Source organism: Gnatocerus cornutus, unplaced genomic scaffold, assembly GCF_029298725.1.
Source record: "Gnatocerus cornutus isolate USDA-ARS CGAHR unplaced genomic scaffold, icGnaCorn1.1 ctg00000334.1, whole genome shotgun sequence".
In the NCBI taxonomy this organism is placed as follows: Eukaryota; Metazoa; Arthropoda; class Insecta; order Coleoptera; family Tenebrionidae; genus Gnatocerus; species Gnatocerus cornutus.
Window position 1 is genome coordinate 20,001 of NW_028275653.1, and position 8,923 is coordinate 28,923.

At 45.4% G+C, this 8,923-nt stretch overlaps 3 non-coding genes across 3 annotated transcripts in view; all 3 read right to left on the minus strand.

The window, feature by feature from the left end:
* LOC148165395 (large subunit ribosomal RNA) overlaps nucleotides 1-1,128 on the minus strand; it is a 4,039-nt gene extending 2,911 nt beyond the window's left edge. The window contains exon 1 of the ribosomal RNA XR_015771514.1: nucleotides 1-1,128. This exon is cut by the window's left edge and continues 2,911 nt beyond it. This is a non-coding gene — a ribosomal RNA (large subunit ribosomal RNA).
* Nucleotides 1,129-1,786: 658 nt separating this feature from the next.
* On the minus strand, nucleotides 1,787-1,943 carry LOC148165396 (5.8S ribosomal RNA). Its single transcript, XR_015771512.1, has one exon. It is a non-coding gene; the product is annotated as a 5.8S ribosomal RNA (ribosomal RNA).
* A 1,616-nt stretch (nucleotides 1,944-3,559) lies between these two features.
* Nucleotides 3,560-5,480, minus strand: LOC148165397 (small subunit ribosomal RNA). Its single transcript, XR_015771513.1, has one exon. It is a non-coding gene; the product is annotated as a small subunit ribosomal RNA (ribosomal RNA).
* Between the last annotated feature and the right edge of the window lie 3,443 nt (nucleotides 5,481-8,923).

Below are 8,923 nucleotides of genomic sequence, written 5' to 3' on the forward strand. Positions count from 1 at the left end.
ATCAGGGTTTCCCCTGACTTCGTCCTGACCAGGCATAGTTCACCATCTTTCGGGTCCCAGCGTGTACGCTCTTGGTGCGCCTCTTCTCGCAATGAGAACGAGACGCCCCGGGAGTGCGGGGCGGCAGCCGTAACGACCGCCCATCCTCCCTTGGTCCGCGCAAGGCGGACCTTCACTTTCATTGCGCCTTTAGGTTTAGTTAAATCCCAATGACTCGCGCACATGCTAGACTCCTTGGTCCGTGTTTCAAGACGGGTCCTGAAAGTACCCAAAGCTATAGCGTCGCAGATCGGCGTTTCAACGAGGTCTGTCCGAGAACACCTCAGCGAACAGCCACCCGGGGACGGGACCGGCACCAGGTCCGATCACCATCACGACGGGCGCGCTTGCCGAAGGTCGGACGCTAACTGTGTAGCGGCCCCGCGCCATCTGTATACCGTCGAGCGAGCCGATCGGGAAACACCACGGGTTCATTCGGCGAACGGCGAACCGTCCGAACGAGCTCCACCGCGGGCCTTAGACCGGCACTCAACGGATCGCGACGTCCTACAGGGGGAGAAGTGCACGCGTTCGACGGCAGATCGACAAAACGAAAGGTGCAAACGACGCGTACGCCATCTGTCACACGATCGTCCAGCGCCGCCATCGAGTCACGCTGAATCTCCCCTTTCGACCTTTCGGGTTTCTCAGGTTTACCCCTGAACGGTTTCACGTACTATTGAACTCTCTCTTCAAAGTTCTTTTCAACTTTCCCTCACGGTACTTGTTCGCTATCGGTCTCGTGGTCATATTTAGCCTTAGATGGAGTTTACCACCCACTTAGGGCTGCACTCTCAAGCAACCCGACTCTGAGGAGAGATCCTCCCGTTATCGGCAGCGGTCGCTACGGGCCTGGCACCCTCTATGGGCTGTGGCCCCGTTCAAGATGGACTTGGACGCGCCGCACGATCTCGGGATGACGGATCCTCCCTAACACCACATTTCCCGGCGTCCGGTTTCGGCCGCGGGATTCGGTGCTGGGCTTCTCCCTGTTCGCTCGCCGCTACTGAGGGAATCCTAGTTAGTTTCTTTTCCTCCGCTTAGTAATATGCTTAAATTCAGCGGGTAGTCTCACCTGCTCTGAGGTCGCATATGAAAAATAAAAATTTTTCATTCGGTCATTTCGACGATCACGACACGTCTCCCATTCCTTGCTATACGTGTTCGTCATTTTTCTTTTTAAAAAATGGCTAAGTTTACAGAAACGCTTACGATCTGACGTCTGTCGCGATTTGCATTACACGTCTCGGACACGACGACCGTCTATAACGTTCTCAACCTTAAAACGCCATTTTTTTTTTTAAATGACGACATGTTGAAGAAATAGGACGTGCTACGCCGAAAGACCAGCCAACAACTACAACAAGTAGTAGTTGGTCGCTTTCGCGTCTTAAGATGTCGCGCAAATTTACTCGCTGCACGAGAAACGCACACAAACACACGATTCTACGACACACCACGCAAGAACATGTGCCGACGTAAACACTTTCGTATTTATGATTCGCAAGGTGGACGTCCGACGGACTTTGTAAAAAAAAAATACAAAGCATACCCGTCCCGTCCTTTTTGACGAAAAAACACGCTCGAGTAAACGTCTCGGCACACGTTCGAGGCGTGCGTCGTTATATCGTGACGTAAGTGACGATCACGTACATTAATGAGTACCTATTCGACGCGTCGCAACACATCCAACACGCTCCGACGTTTTCGTCCGAAAACGAAAACCGAGCAGTCTTTGAAATTGACACGACCCTCAGCCAGGAGTGGTCCGGGAACATTATATCCGAGGACCGCAATGTGCGTTCGAAATGTCGATGTTCATGTGTCCTGCAGTTCACAAGTTGACGCGCAATTAGCTGCGTTCTTCATCGACCCACGAGCCAAGTGATCCACCGTTCAGGGTAATCTTTTTAAAATTTAAACGCTCGTTCCACAAGAACCCCGATCATGCCGATCGTCCAGCTGTCTATACACGTCTTGCAAAAATTTTTGCGTACGTGCGTACATCCGAAACGAAAATGATCTTCGTGGTTCCGAAACGTGCCACGTCTAAAATTTCGGTGTTGTGGTATGGATATTTATGATTCTCGCTCTTAATTGTCTTTCGTCCGTACTTTCTCGTCTGAAAGGGAACGCGATCGTCGGTCTCAGTTTTACGCGTACGAAAAAATTAAAAAAAATATTAACCCAAACACAAATTTGTATCCGCGCACCGAAAAAGAAGCACTTTTCTTTTTCACGCGGTCTCCGCTTTTACACGCAAAGTACGAGCATGTATGTGTGAAGATGGGACATGTTCGATACGATTTTAATTAGGAATTTGCCAATTTCCTTTTTCTCAGCAATAATTTTAATAAATAATGCTGCTTTCTCTCATAAACTACATTTTCGGTAGTTTTCCTTTATTGTGTCTTTCATTTAGTGTGCGTGTGTCAAGCACTTTAAAAAGTGTGACGAAGAGACGGTTTTTGATCGATCGGAATGAACACATCATTACATCATCGTACTCGTTATGAAAAAGCGAATTAGTATCCGCCGTAAGCGAAAAGAGATTTTCGCGGGCGGTCTTTGTGTTCGTGTTTCAATTTTCTTTCTATATTTTTTCGTCGCCAAACCGAAGACAGATCGTGAATTTTGACGAAAAAATCTATAGACGTGCCAGACTGAGCGTCTAACATAAAATCCTCAAGTTTACCGTTCTATATCGTGACTTAATGACGATTGACGGTGTATATAATTTTGAAATGGTGCAGTCGTACGCTCCGTAAAGAGAATTTTACCGTTTCTAACGAAATCACTTTACCACATCTACCAAAAACATTAAAAAAGCAAGGTGTGATGTGTGTGTGATCGCTCGTTTAACGGCGCTTTCAAAAAACTCTTTGAAGCGTCTAACGACGAACATCATTCACGCGAATCGTAAAATCGGGAGCGTTTCTCGCCGGTCCCGTAGCCGGGCGTAAATCATTTAAAACCCACGGAGTCGTAACCTAATTCGACACCTGCGATTTTCTTCTTTCTCGACTACTCTGCTACATCCTCTCCGTGTGTCCGAAAAAAGAGGACTTCTAACGTCTTTCGACTTTCGCGGTGGAGTTCACAACTTTCCGCGATCCGGTCGAAAAACCGAAAGCGTCCCTCCTTTTTTCCATCATTGGAAAAGATCGAGAGATAGTACAAAAAAAATCAAAAAATCTAGGTACCCGAAGAAACAGCCGTATGCCCGAGCGAATTCGGTTTTTCTCGTTCAAAAAAGGTGAAAAACTCGATCGCAAGGACCGGCGCTGCGGGCCAGCGTAACGCTATTGTTTTTCCGAATATGTACGATTCGTAGTTCAAAACGTCGTACACACGGTGTTTCAAAAAGAAACAAGCAACGGCACGACAAAAGATCGTGCCGTCGACTCCATGTCATCGACGACGGTGTTGTAAAAACATAAAGTGTACATCGACACGATCAAATAAAAATGCATAATAATAAATTATACATATGTCAAAATTCGTGTGTACGAGGACACGTTAATGATCCTTCCGCAGGTTCACCTACGGAAACCTTGTTACGACTTTTACTTCCTCTAAATGATCAAGTTTGGTCATCTTCCCAGCGACATCGACGACGTCGAAACGCCATCGCGTACCGGTCCGAAGACCTCACTAAATCATTCAATCGGTAGTAGCGACGGGCGGTGTGTACAAAGGGCAGGGACGTAATCAACGCGAGCTTATGACTCACGCTTACTGGGAATTCCTCGTTCATGGGGAACAATTGCAAGCCCCAATCCCTAGCACGAAGGAGGTTCAGCGGGTTACCCGGACCGCTCGGTCAGGGAGGACACGCTGATTCCTTCAGTGTAGCGCGCGTGCGGCCCAGAACATCTAAGGGCATCACAGACCTGTTATTGCTCAATCTCGTGCGGCTAGAAGCCGCCTGTCCCTCTAAGAAGAATTGTTTGTACGCCGACAGTAAAAACCGCGCACGACCACCGGGCGAACCCAGGATCGACGGGCCTTTGGGATGTCGAAATACGCCTATTTAGCAGGCTAGAGTCTCGTTCGTTATCGGAATTAACCAGACAAATCGCTCCACCAACTAAGAACGGCCATGCACCACCACCCACCGAATCAAGAAAGAGCTCTCAATCTGTCAATCCTTCCGGTGTCCGGGCCTGGTGAGGTTTCCCGTGTTGAGTCAAATTAAGCCGCAGGCTCCACTCCTGGTGGTGCCCTTCCGTCAATTCCTTTAAGTTTCAGCTTTGCAACCATACTTCCCCCGGAACCCAAAAGCTTTGGTTTCCCGGAAGCTGCCCGCCGAGTCATCGGAAGAACGTCGGCGGATCGCTAGCTGGCATCGTTTATGGTTAGAACTAGGGCGGTATCTGATCGCCTTCGAACCTCTAACTTTCGTTCTTGATCAATGAAAGCGTTTTTGGCAAATGCTTTCGCTTCTGTCCGTCTTGCGACGATCCAAGAATTTCACCTCTAACGTCGCAATACGAATGCCCCCATCCGTTCCTATTAATCATTACCTCGGGGTTCCGAAAACCAACAAAATAGAACCGAGGTCCTATTCCATTATTCCATGCACACAGTATTCAGGCGAAGTTTTAGCCTGCTTTAAGCACTCTAATTTGTTCAAAGTAAACGTGCCGGCCCACCTCGACACTCAATGAAGAGCACCGCGGCGGGATTGAGTTGGGCCGCCCTCTCGAGCTAAGCCCACCGGCAGGACGTCCCGCGGCACGCCAGTTGACACCGCGAACGATGAACCGGCGGCGCGGGACACAGATTCGACTACGAGCTTTTTAACCGCAACAACTTTAATATACGCTATTGGAGCTGGAATTACCGCGGCTGCTGGCACCAGACTTGCCCTCCAATTGATCCTCGTTAAAGGGTTTAGAGTGTACTCATTCCGATTACGGGGCCTCGGATGAGTCCCGTATCGTTATTTTTCGTCACTACCTCCCCGTGCCGGGAGTGGGTAATTTGCGCGCCTGCTGCCTTCCTTGGATGTGGTAGCCGTTTCTCAGGCTCCCTCTCCGGAATCGAACCCTGATTCCCCGTTACCCGTTACAACCATGGTAGGCGCAGAACCTACCATCGACAGTTGATAAGGCAGACATTTGAAAGATGCGTCGCCGGTGCGAGACCGTGCGATCAGCGTAAAGTTATTCAGAGTCACCAAGTTGTACGATGACGGAGACCGCCACCGATTGGTTTTGATCTAATAAAAGCGCTCCTTCCGTTTCCGGTTGGAGCTCTGTTTGCATGTATTAGCTCTAGAATTACCACAGTTATCCAAGTAAATGTGGGTACGATCTAAGGAACCATAACTGATTTAATGAGCCTTTCGCGGTTTCACCTTAATTTGGCTTGTACTGAGACATGCATGGCTTAATCTTTGAGACAAGCATATGACTACTGGCAGGATCAACCAGGGAACTGCGTTCTTGTTTTAAAATAAGAGAGTTTTAGTCTTTCTTTCCTTCTAGTCATATAAGCTACAATAATCGTAGAATTTCGGAAAGACACCTGCTGCTCTTATAAAAAACTGAACACTTTCCTATTATTGTTTTGAAGAAAGTGTGCGTGTCTGCGAAACGAAAACCTCGTAAGAAGAGACGTAACGCCACGCGATCTTTCTGGATGGAAAATTTTTCGACATTTTTTTCACATCATCCTTGATTGAATCTCCTGCAACAATTTTATTCTTATTCATCCGTTCTAAGTTGTCGTCGTCGTCGAAATAAATAATTTGTACACACTTCGGGGTACACGTTTGTCAAAATTCATGAAATGCAACGTAACATTTTTACTTTAATAAATTTTTACAGTGCATTCAGATCGACTAAACGAACAACGACGGATGAATTGATTTATGGATTTTTATTTGTTGCGACTCATCGGAGGAGAGAGTGAAGAAAAAATAATCCAATATCATGGTTACGGAATAATTTTCTATGACTTTTTCATCCTTGTTTGAATCTTGCAACAATTAATTTTATTCATCCGTTCTAAGTTGTCGTCGTCGTCGAAATAAATAATTTGTACACATTTCGGTACACGTTTGTCAAAATTCATGAAATGCAACGTAACATTTTACTTTAATAAATTTTTACAGTGCATTCAGATCGACTAAACGAACAACGACGGATGGATTACTTATTTTTGTTGCGACTCATCGGACGAAAAGTAGAAACATAATCCTCCATTGTAATATAGTTTTTACGGAAAATTTTTCTTTTATTTTATATCCTTGATTGAATGCTGCATTTTATCCGTCTTTTTTTCGTCAAAAACAGAGATCAATGCGATTCATCGGACGAAGAAATAATTTCCCAGTTCAAAATTTAGAGATTTTTGGGCACATCGACTTGAAATTTTATCGTAAAGAAAAAATATCGTCGTCGACAAGCAAAAGTTCAAACATTCTCCATACTCTTCGCTAGATTGAAAGCGACGGTTTATTGTGAGATTTCTCTTTAGAAATATTCACACGTTACGAGTTTATGAAATTTTATTTATTTCAAAATTCTCGCTCGGACTTTAGTGAGTTGACGCATTTGTTAATTTTTGGTCGTTCTGACACGAACACATAAAATCTTTGATTGCATTTGGACCGCTAACATAGAAACGCTCGCCGCATCCGCAATCTCGCTGTGCATGGTCAATGGCAAGATTTGTCATCCCTCAAACGATGGTGGGTCCACAGGGTACACATTCCGGCCATCGTCCCAACTACGGGTAAGTCGCGGTGTACGAGAGGTAACAAGATAATCGGACGCACATAAAATCACATTTCGATCGTACGCTTTTGTCCGCTGCTACATACCACCACTACTATCCCTATATATGCCAGCGCGGCAGCGTTCAGCTCTGAATCACTCGATGCGCGAAACGGTCGAAATCCCATAGCGCGCCGGCCGCTCGCTATGGGCGAGGGGTCGGGTAAATCGGTCTGATCGCTCGGTGCAAAAGTCCGTTTGGGTACTTAGAGACGGAATTTTAAAATTCTGATTTCGCAGATCAATTTCAAGGGTCATTAGGACTCGAATGCCGTTAACGGTGTTTTGAAAAAAATATTTTTTACGTTTTTACGGCATTTCGACCGAACACCTCAGTTCCGACTTCGGACTTAGAATAATTTTCATCAAAATTTCGAACGCCTCAGTTTCCAGAGGGTTTTAGATCCCGTTTAGTTAGGGGTTTGAAATTATCACAGCCACCCTTGTTTGGTGTTAGTTCGACCGTAACTTTTGTTCGTTTGCATTTAATTTCGATTTTTCTCGGACTTTTGGTCAATGTAAATTTATCAACCGCTACACTTCCGACTTCGGACTTAGACGAATGAGCGCCGAACGCTACAGTTTCGACTTCGGACTTAGAAAAATTTCGCTCGACCGCCACAGTTTCGAATTGGACTTAGAAAAATTTCGGTCGAACGCCTCAGTTTCGAATCGGACTTAGAAAAATTTTGGTCGACCGCTACAGTTTCGACTTCGGACTTAGAAAAATTTCGTTCGAACGCTACAGTTTCGACTTCGGACTTAGAAAAATTTCGCTCGACCGCCACAGTTCCAACATGAGACTTAGAAAAATTTTCATCAAAAATTCGATCACCTCAGTTTCGACTACGGACTTAGAAAAATTTCGGTCAACCGCCACAGTTCCTACTTCGGTCTTAGAAAAATTTTGATGAAAATTTTGAACGCCTCAGTTTCCAGAGGGTTTTAGATCCCGTTTAATTAGAAGCTTGAAATTATAAAATCTACCTTCTATCGATGTTAGTTCGACCCAAACATTTGTTCGTTTGCATTTAATTTCGATTTTTCTCGTACTTTTGGTCAATGTAAATTTGTCAACCGCTACACTTCCGACTTCGGACTTAGACGAATGAGCGCCGAACGCTACAGTTTCGACTTCGGACTTAGAAAAATTTCGTTCGAACGCTACAGTTTCGACTTCGGACTTGGAAAAATTTCGCTCGACCGCCACAGTTCCAACATGAGACTTAGAAAAATTTTTATCAAAAATTCGAACACCTCAGTTTCGACTACGGACTTAGAAAAATTTCGCTCGACCGCCACAGTTCCTATTTCGGACTTAGAAAAATTTTCATCAAAATTTCGAACGCCTCAGTTTCCAGAGGGTTTTAGATCCCGTTTAATTAGGAGCTTGAAATTATAAAATCTACCTTCTATCGATGCTAGTTCGACCCAAACATTTGTTCGTTTGGATTTAATTTCGATTTTTCTCGGACTTTTGGTCAATGTAAATTTGTCAACCGCTACACTTCCGAGTTCGGACTTAGACGAATGAGCGCCGAACGCTACAGTTTCGACTTCGGACTTAGAAAAATTTTGTTCGAACGCTACAGTTTCGAATCGGACTTAGAAAAATTTTGGTCGACCGCTACAGTTTCGACTTCGGACTTAGAAAAATTTTGTTCGAACGCTACAGTTTCGACTTCGGACTTGGAAAAATTTCGATCGAACGCCACAGTTCCGACTTTTTTTCGAAACTGTAGCGTTCAGTCAAATTGCCGTAAAAACGTAAAAAACTTTTTTTACAAAACATGGTCGACAGCATTCGAGTCCTAATAATCCTTGAAATTGATCTGCGAAATCAGAATTTTAAAATTCCGTCTCTAAGTACCCAAACGGACTTTTGCACCGAGCGATCAGACCGTTTTACTCTACCCCTCGCCCATAGCGAGCGGCCGGCGCACTATGGGATTTCGATCGTTTCACGCATCGAGCGATTCAGAGCTGATCGCTGCCGCGGCGGCATATATAGGGAGTACTGATGGTAAGTGGCAGCGATGACGGACAAGTACGCACGATGAATGGATTGACATGAAATCAAATGTGCGCGTCCGTACGAT